This window comes from Nicotiana tomentosiformis, chromosome 2 (genome assembly GCF_000390325.3).
Source record: "Nicotiana tomentosiformis chromosome 2, ASM39032v3, whole genome shotgun sequence".
Taxonomy (NCBI): Eukaryota; Viridiplantae; Streptophyta; class Magnoliopsida; order Solanales; family Solanaceae; genus Nicotiana; species Nicotiana tomentosiformis.
The window spans coordinates 97,573,575-97,582,639 of record NC_090813.1 but is presented as its reverse complement, the minus strand read 5'-3'; the positions used below and the strand labels follow the sequence as shown (position 1 = coordinate 97,582,639).

The 9,065-nt window shown below is 36.2% G+C and overlaps 1 pseudogene; it reads left to right on the top strand.

Moving 5' to 3' along the window:
- The first annotated feature begins 311 nt into the window (after positions 1–311).
- Positions 312–8,791, top strand: LOC104100964 (cytochrome P450 724B1-like; annotated as a pseudogene).
- Positions 8,792–9,065: the final 274 nt, after the last annotated feature.

Sequence of the window (9,065 nt, the reverse complement as noted above, 5' to 3'; positions counted from 1 at the left end):
TAAATTTCTTAATGTGGTTCACAATCAATGCAATGTCTACTAATTAAATCTCTCATTCTTGCTTTTATCTAAATACCATTATTGGACACACATGGGCTTATATATATATAGTAGTAAATGAATCACAGGAGGGGATACACCATACTGCAAACCAAATTTTTAGTACTAAAATTATTCTTGGCTAATATATGATGATTGTGCTTCTTCAAATGATGACATTAGCTTTCTTATTTGGTACTATAATTTTTGTCTTAATCTTTCACCAATTCTTCTTTGTCAAACATGAGCCTAAGGGCTTACCTAGTGGGAGCATGGGCTTACCCTTTGTTGGAGAAACATTTGGCTTCTTTACACCTCATAAATCATTCTCCATTGGCAACTTCTTGCAACAACGTCGCTCTAGGTACTTCATATTTAATTTTATGCAAATTTTTCTGCTTCTCTTTATGCTTGGCAATGTGGCAAATGAGTGTGTTGAATCAACTTAGAATATATCAAAACAAGTTGAATTAATATATGGTCATGATCATCCAACTCGTTTGAAGTTCGCTTTGGGTCAAGATAGATTAAATAACGGGATCGTAACCGAATGAACCCTCCTAACATGATACAATCTCTCCTTTTCTTTTCTTTTTTGCTTTTTGAAAAGAATGTGAAAGCTATTGTATTTTCCTTATATTTTAGCTAAGTTCTTCAAAAAAATTACATAATCGTCAAATTCTAAATATAATTTTGTATATTTGGATTTAGGTTGTATTTGGACCCAATAATTTGAGAGTCGTTTTGGGTTCAAACGAGTCAAGTCTAAAAATGTGTCATAATCCAATCCTTTAAAACTTGTACGGGTTGAGCGGGTTACTAAAAAAATAGATTAATTTTGTCACCTCTAACTGTGCTCAAGATATGTTTTTATTTTTTTGGCTTATTTCAGATATGGAAAAGTATTCAAATCCTATCTTTTCGGCTCTCCAACTATTGTTTCATGTGACTTAGAGTTCAACACATTTGTCCTTCAGAATGAAGGCAGGCTGTTCCAAAGCAGCTATCCTAAACCAGTTAGAGACATTCTTGGCAAACACTCTTTGATTCTTGTATCTGGTGATCTTCACAAAAAAATTCTGAAGCATTGAAGTTGGCCTCATCAATAAATTCAAGTGCAAACCCGATTTTCTCGCTTGTGTTGATAAGTTATGTAGCTCGTTAATGGAGTCGTGGAGAGGAAATCAATTGGTTCTCTTCTCAAAAGAAGCTAAATAGGTTTGGGAAGAAAATAGTAACATACTACCTTCCGTCAATATTATCTGACTTCAATTTACTTGTTATTTTTCGATAACGATAAATATTTTTGAACAAATTCAGTTTGTATTTGCAGTTTAGCTTTAATTTGATGTTGATGAATGTACTGAACATGGAACCTGGAGAGCCACTAGCTTCTGTTTTACCAAACACTCCTAATTCAGTTTTTTTAAACATAACTTCTGTTTTACCAAACACTCCTGATTCAACTACAGTCTCTTCTTCTAGCAAGTTCATTAGTGCATTCGACGATTGATTCAGTCTCTTCGCGCAGGCTCGTACGAGGATCTCGTCCACCTTGAAGCAAGTACTGAAAGAAAGAAAAAAGAGAGAAGAACTGGGGATTAATGGGCTAGCCAAAGAAGACATTTTTAATGAGAATTTTTCGAAAGGACACTTAAGTGATGTGGAGAAAGTAAGCATTTTGCAGGACCTTCTGTTGGCTGGTTATGAAACAACCTCAGGACTTCTGTCCCTACTCGTCTATTTTCTTGCCCACTCACCACGAGCTCTCCAGTACTTGAAGGTATAAGAAAGTAAATTAAATATCAACTCGTCTTTAACTCGATCTTTAAACTCAATAAAATTGGTGGTTTAAAGTCAAACTATAATGAGACGCATTATTTGAAGATAAAAAAATATATTAATACTTCCCAATTCAATGTGAACTTATGTCCTTTGTTTTTAGTCCGTTTAAAGTAAAAAGACCCTTAATAATTCTTTTAGATAGTTTAATTACCTATACTAACACATATATGCATCATATTATCAGGAGGAACATCGAGCAGTGAGGAGAAAGAAAAAGGAAGGGGAACCCCTAAACTGGGAAGATTATAAGCAAATGAAATTCACCAGTATGGTAAATATTCCCGAATCTAGTCTTTCAAGTAAAACTGACCAATCTAGCTGAGATTTGACCCTTTGTCTCTGGCACTTTATAGTAAGTATAAGAAATGATTATTGTAATTTTTAGGAATTTTTTAGACTGCTAATATAGTTTAAGATTATGATAATGATAACATGTTAGTTATTATTTTTATGGGGTTACCAATTACTTATTTATCAAGATTATTGACCTACAATTATTTTTTAAATATTTTTTATACTATCAATGCACCTAAAATCTTATTATAATTCAGGTCATTAATGAGACTCTACGTTGTGGCAACTTGGTGAAGTTTGTTCACAGGAAAGCTATCAAGGATGTAGAATTCAAAGGTTTGTTAACAAGAAGTCATATAAGATTTCTTAATTATTGCTTCCAACACTGGTTTACTACTTTAATTTAAATCATTCACATTATTCATACATACATATAATCATTTCGAAATTATATCTGAATATATCCACTAGAAGAAATACAAGATTTCTGACATAAATGTTCTTTTCTTTAAGTGAATTTAATTCCAATTTTATCGATGTAATGGAAGTGCAGGATATTATATACCAGCGGGATGGAAAGTCCTTCCTATGTTGTCTGTTGTACATCTTGATTCGTCGCTGCATCAAAATCCATCGGAATTCAACCCTTGGAGATGGATCGTAAGTATTTCTTTTTTCTTTCCAAGTAACACTTTTCTATAAACAATAGATTAAAATCCATTTCCAGGATCCAACAACAAGCAAGAAGGTGATTCCATTCGGAGGTGGATTACGGCTATGTCCAGGGTGGGAACTCGCTAAATTGGAAGCAGCTTTATTCCTACACCATCTTGTTATCAATTACAGGTATTATAATCAGAGATGGCAATTAATGATTCAATTTGTTCAAATTTCGCTTAGGATAAAATTTAAAAGTTGAGTCCAATAAATGAAATAACATGCCATAATCTGTTGAAATTGGCAAAAGTCCCACATCGGTGGATGACAATTTTGAATGGAAATTTCACCCTATAAAAGGAGGCCTAATGTTTAGGATTTAAACACACCTCTCATTTGCCTTTTATCTTCTTAAGGCATTTGTATCTTCTCTCTTTAGTATTATTTTACTTGTAATTTTAGAGTGGAATAAAATATTGATTGTGTCCGAGGAAGTAGGCAAAATTGGTCGAACCTCGTAAATTCTGGTGTTCTTTTATTGTTGTCTTATTGTCTTGTTTATTATTTAGTGGTTGTCATAATTTTTGGTATAGTAGTTGTGACTCATTCACACTATATACATTTGGCTTCCGCAACAACTGGTATCAGAGTCAAGGTACTGTCTAAGTATGCTCTGTGGTTGCAGCATAGTTTGATCTTCCACATCAGAAAAGATCTATCTTGGTAACTGAGTCAAGGTTCTGTCTGAGTATGCTCTGTGGTTGCAGCTTAGTCTGATCTTCCACACCAGAAAGGAAATAATCTTGATTTGTGTCGTCAGCTACTAAATAATATTTGTGTCAAAATGGGAGACAGTAAACAAGAAGAATCTACATCAAGTGTCAATAATACGTCATCGTTGGCATCTTCGCTTATGACAAGAATTATGTCAAATGCGAAATTTGCGGTAGAAATTTTTGACGGGTCAAGATATTTTGGGATGTGGCAAGGCGAGGTTCTAGATGTTCTTTTTCAACAAGGGCTAGATCTTGCCATTGAAGAAAAGAAGCCAGATGTTATTGGAGAAGAAGATTGAAAAATTATCAATCGTGTTACTTGCGGTACCATTCGATCCTACCTTGCTAGAGAGCAAAAATATCCATACACAAAGGAAACTTCTGCAAGTAAATTATGGAAAGCACTGGAGGATAAATTTTTGAAGAAAAACAGTCAAAATAAATTGTACATGAAGAAGAGACTGTTTCGCTTCACCTATGTTCCTCGCACCACAATGAATGAACATATCACCAGTTTCAATAAGTTGGTCACAGATTTACAAAATATGGATGCAACTTTTGATGATGGTGACTTGGCCTTGATGTTGTTGGGGTCACTTCCTAATGAGTACGAGCACCTTGAAACTACTCTACTCCATGAAAATGACGAAATTTCTCTCAGAGAAGTTTGTTCGGCTTTGTACAGCTATGAACAAAGAAAGGGAGAAAAACAGAAGGGCGGAGAAGGAGAAGCACTAATTGTGAGGGGTCGTCCTCAAAATCAAACGAGGACTAAGAAGGGAAGATCCAAGTCGAGATCTAGACCCAGCAAAGATGAATGTGCCTTTTGTCGAGAAAAGGGGCACTGGAAGAAAGACTGTCCGAAGTTGAAGAATAAGGCCAGACATAACAATGGAAAGGCCATTATGGATTCAAATGTAGCTGATTGTGATGATTCAGACTTCTCATTAGTTACAACAGAGTTATCAACATCATCAGACATATGGTTGATGGACTCGGCTTGTAGCTACCATATGTGTCCCAACAAGGACTGGTTCGTGAATTTTCAAGAAGGAGAATATGGAGTCATCCACACAGCGGATAACAGCCCTCTTACCTCATATGGCATTGGTTCAATAAGATTAAGGAGCCATGATGGAATGATCAGAACATTAACAGATGTTCGATATGTACCGGGTTTGAAGAAGAATCTCATCTCTGTGGGAGCCCTAGAATCAAAAGGGTTCAAAATCATTGCAGAAAATGGAGTGATGAGAATATGCTCCGGTGCACTAGTGGTAATGAAGGCCAATCGGAAGAACAATAACATGTACTGCTATCGTGGTAGCACAGTTATTGGGACAGCAACAGTGACATCCAGTGATGACAAAGAGGCAGAAGCAACCAGGCTATGGCACATGCGCTTGGGACATGCTGGAGGAAAATCCTTGAAAGCTTTATCTAATCAAGGATTGTTAAAAGGCGTAAAGACTTGCAACTTGGAGTTTTGCGAGCATTGTGTCAAAGGGAAACAGACAAGGGTTAAATTTGGTATAGCGATCCATAATACTAAAGGCATTTTGGATTATGTACACTCTGATGTTTGGGGTGCTTCCAAAACACCTTCATTGGGTGGGAAGCACTATTTTGTAACCTTTGTTGATGATTTTTCCCGAAGAGTGTGGGTGTATACAATGAAGAGGAAAGATGAAGTGTTGGGAATTTTTCTCAAATGGAAAACGATGGTGGAGAATCAAACAGGCAGGAGGATCAAGTGTATTCGCACAGACAATGGAGGTGAATACAAAAATGATCATTTCAATAAGGTCTGTGAAAATGATGGCATCGTCCGACACTTCACTGTCAGAAATACACCACAACAGAATGGAGTGGCAGAACGTATGAACCGGACTTTACTGGAGAAGGTACGGTGTATGTTGTCCAATGCTGGCTTGGGCAAAGAATTTTGGGCTGAGGCAATTACATATGCATGCCACCTCATTAATCGTCTACCATCTGCTGCTATTGATGGCAAGACACCATTTGAAAAATGGTATGGAAAACCTGCTGTAGATTATGACTCTTTGCACGTGTTTGGCTCAATTGCATACTATCATGTGAAAGAGTCAAAATTGGATCCGAGAGCAAAGAAGGCTATATTTATGGGGATTACTTCTGGAGTCAAAGGATACCGCTTATGGTGTCCAGAGACAAGGAATATTATATTCAGCAGAGATGTTACCTTTGATGAATCTGCCATAACAGATAAGGTGACAGTTGAAGATGTCAAACAAACTGGTGGTGCATCAAAGCAGGTGGAGTTTGAGGGAAAATTTATTTTTCCTACACAAGAAGCAGAGGAGGAAACTCATGAAGATTACCCTCTGGAAGAAGAGCCAGTAGAAAGGGAGATTCCAACTCATGAACCTCGACAACAACTTGAATCAATAGCAACCAGCAGGCCAAAAAGGACAATAACGAAACCTGTTCGTCTCATAGAGACGGTTGCTTGTGCAACCTCAATTGTAGCTGATGGTGTTCCTACCACTTATAAAGACGCAATCCAAAGTTCAGAAGAAGATAAGTGGAGGATTGCCATGAATGAAGAAATGCAATCCCTTCATCAGAATCATACATGGAAATTGGCCAATCTCCCGAAGGGAAAGAAAGCAATTGGGTGCAAATGGGTATTTGCAAAGAAAGAAGGATTTCCTAACCAAGAAGATGTTCGCTACAAAGCAAGATTGGTGGCCAAAGGATATGCTCAAAAGGAGGGAATTGATTACAATGAAGTATTTTCTCCAGTTGTAAAACATTCCTCCATTAGAATTATGTTGGCTTTGGTAGCACAGTTGGATTTGGAACTAGTTCAGATGGATGTAAAAACTGCGTTTTTACATGGAAACTTGGAGGAGGAAATCTACATGACTCAGCCAGAAGGATTCAAAGTTGCTGGAAAAGAAAATATGGTATGCAAACTTGAAAAATCGTTGTACGGATTGAAACAATCTTCTAGACAATGGTACAAGCGATTTGACAAGTTTATGTTGCGGCAAGGGTACAAGAGAAGCAAATACGATCATTGTGTGTATTTGCGCAAACTTAATGATGGTTCCTTTGTATATCTTCTCCTATATGTTGATGATATGTTGATAACTTCCAAGAATTCGGAAGAAATTGATAAGTTGAAGATTCAACTGAAGGAGGAGTTCGAGATGAAGGATCTGGGTGAGGCAAAGAAAATTCTTGGCATGGAGATAATAAGAGATAGACGTTCAAAGAAACTCTGTTTATCTCAGAAAGAATATTTGAAGAGAGTACTACAGCGTTTTGGCATAGATAAGAAGACTAAGCCAATTAGTACGTCACTTGCTCCCCATTTTAAGCTAAGTACTACTATGTCGCCAAAGGATGAAACTGAACAGGAGTATATGTCAAGGGTACCATACGCAAATGCTGTTGGTAGCTTGATGTATGCAATGGTTTGTACGAGACCTGATATTTCACAAGCCGTTGGAGTTATTAGCAGATATATGCATAATCCAGGAAAGGAGCATTGGCAAGCTGTGAAATGGATTCTACGGTATATTCATAGTACTGTAGATGTTGGGTTAGTTTTTGAGCAGGAAGGCAATTGGTCTGTAGTTGGATATTGTGACTCAGATTTTGCGGGTGATCTGGACAAACGAAGGTCAACTACTGGTTATGTGTTTACTTTTGCAAAGGCACCAGTTAGTTGGAAGTCTACTTTGCAGTCAACAGTTGCTTTGTCTACAACAGAGGCAGAGTACATGGCTATTACGGAGGCTGTGAAGGAGGCAATTTGGCTTCAGGGGTTGCTAAAGGAGCTTGGTATTGAACAAAAAAATATTACAATTTTTTGTGATAGTCAAAGTGCTATTCAATTAGCGAAGAACCAAGTTTATCATGCAAGGACGAAGCACATTGATGTTCGGTATCATTTCGTACGAGAAATCATAGAAGAAGGTGGAGTCACGGTGAAGAAAATTCATACTACGGAGAACCCTGCTGATATGCTGACAAAAGTGGTGACTGCGGTCAAGTTTCAACATTGTTTGGATTTGATCAACATTGTTGAACACTAAAGATTGAAGATGAAGACACAACCAAAATTTGTTATTGAGAGAAAATTGAAGATGTGGAATTTTGCCAAGGTGGAGATTTGTTGAAATTGGCAAAAGTACCACATCGGTGGATGACAATTTTGAATGGGAATTTCACCCTATAAAAGGAGGCCTAATGTTTAGGATTTAAACACACCTCTCATTTGCCTTTTATCTTCTTAAGGCATTTGTATCTTCTCTCTTTAGTATTATTTTACTTGTAATTTTGGAGTGGAATAAAATATTGATTGTGTCCGAGGAAGTAGGCAAAATTGGTCGAACCTCGTAAATTCTGGTGTTCTTTTATTGTTGTCTTATTGTCTTGTTTATTATTTAGTGGTTGTCATAATTTTTGGTATAGTAGTTGTGACTCATTCACACTATATACATTTGGCTTCCGCAACATAATCAACTTGTCCAGACTCCAGAATAAGTAGTTATAACGCTACATCCTCTCTTTTTTTTGCTTCATTTTGGATAAATAATGTGGAATTTAATGTATTTCTCTCGAATTATTAGTTTAAGCTTTTTCTAAATTTACGTAGTTCCCAATCTCTAAATTTGATTTTGTATGTTTGGGTTTGGTTTGCGTATTGGCCCGTACGGTCGCACTATTTTGACTTGTTTAGCCAAATATTTTGATAGGTCATTCGAGTTCGATCGGTTAGATCAAAACAGTAAAAAAAAAATTAGTTTAAACTTGAACGAATTACTAAAAATAAATTAATGTTGCCACATCTGCTACTACTAGTCCTCTAGGATTACTATATGTTTTGTAAGTGCACAATATACAAAATATAGTCATAGTAAATTTAATATGTTCTTATGTTCTAATCCTATTTTATCTGACAAATTATTCATCAATTATGTAGGTGGACAGCGAAAGAAGATGATCATCCAATGTTGTATCCATATATGGAATTCCCGAGAGGATTGCCAATGACTTTGGAAGCAGAAACAAGTGAATTTTAAGGATAATATTTCTTTAAGGTGACGAATAACAAGGACAAAGAGATTGAATAAGATTATTAGATGATTGTTTGTCAAGTTTCAAATGAAAACAGATGTTGATGATTACCAAGTTGAGCTACAACATTTTGAATATAGGAAATATTAGAATCATTTTTTCTCCAAGTTTTTGCCGACTTTGTATTGCACAGCATTCATTTTTTATTAGCTACTTCAAAAAAACACAAGGATATATAGAAACAAATTCAAACTGCTCCTCCTGAAGACAAATCGAGGAAAGATTTTTCCGCTTCATGATAAGTTCGCAATATTCTTCTGTTAAAAAATAAAAAAAGAAATAAGAGCAAACTTTCTCTGGTAAATATTACTGATCTCTAAGATC